This window comes from Ursus maritimus, unplaced genomic scaffold (assembly GCF_017311325.1).
Source record: "Ursus maritimus isolate PB19 unplaced genomic scaffold, ASM1731132v1 scaffold_25, whole genome shotgun sequence".
Lineage (NCBI taxonomy): Eukaryota > Metazoa > Chordata > Mammalia > Carnivora > Ursidae > Ursus > Ursus maritimus.
The window spans coordinates 14,078,065-14,079,349 of record NW_024425008.1 but is presented as its reverse complement, the minus strand read 5'-3'; positions in this window follow the sequence as shown (position 1 = coordinate 14,079,349).

Here is a 1,285-nt window from a genome sequence, read left to right as displayed (position 1 = left end):
CCCCCCCCCCGGCCGCCTCTTGAGTTTTTAAAAATAAAAATCATGAAAGCTGTATCCAAAGAATAAGCTTTCCCTCTCTCCTGGAAAAAGAAGGCACGAACAGGATCTGGGAGGCAGTGAGGAAGTTGATCATCGGGACGCCTTAGCCCCTGGGTCGGACTCCACCCCTCGTTGAACCCTACAAATAGTGATCACCACCTACGGCTACCTTCGGGATTAAACGAGCTAGTGGCTGGCACCACCGTACCGCCAAATTTAGTAGTTGGCATTCGTGTGGCTCTACGTTCAAGTTTTGTTCTTTAGTTAACTTTTGGGCTCCCTAAGACGCCAACTGTCGGGGTTCTTTAGTCCTTCAGGGAGATAACTGCAAAACACCTCCAAAAGCGCTCCATAAAAGTCTAAACCCCATTAGACAAATGAACCCTGAACCCAAAGGGGAGGAATAATCCCCCGTAACATATGGCAGCTGTGAGGTTCAAGCGAGGTGACACGCTTAACAAGCATTTGTAGGGCCGTTTCTGCTTTATAAACATTTACGTCACCAAATAGATTGATTTATTAACAAGTCATAAAGACCCTACAAATGCTTGTTATCCGATTACCACCAGAAGCAAGGAAATTCTGAAAAGGGTGGCCCCGGCTTCTCGGCGGGTGGGGACGCCTGAAGAGGCGGAGGGCCTTCACCTAAGCAGGGCCGCCATCCAGAAGCCGAGGCGGGCGAAGCCTTAAACGCCATCCTGGGTTAACAAGGGGAGGACCGGGTTCAGCAAGCCCATGAAGCAGGGGGAACACCGGAGACCCGAACTCGGGCTCCGACTCCCCCCGCGTCCTCCCCGCGGAAAAGCCGGTGGCGTTGCCTGGCCAACGCGCAGCCTCGGAAGTCCCGGAACTCTCTGCCCGCCGCCGCGTTTCCGGGCGGACGCGGTAGCGAAGGACTGGCCTCCGCTGCCCCCGGAGGGAACGTTTAAAGAACCCAGCTCGAGACCCACAGGAGGTGGAGGGGTCTGGGTGGGGTCCGTTTGGTTCCCTGTTTGGAGCCTCAGGACACCTCCACACACACACCCCCATACGTGATTTACAGCGTTTTTAAACACACCTGTTGATGCTAACTCCTGGGCTGGAGCAAACAGCGTGAGCGGCGGCTGGGGGTTTTTACACCGGCTGGGTTTTTTTTTCACTCCTAAACAAGTCAACAAAATCCCGGGACGGTTCCCACCCTTTGGGGTTTTGTTTTTTTTCCTGAGTAGAGGCTGCCCCATAAGACGAATCGTTCAGCGAGGCTCGG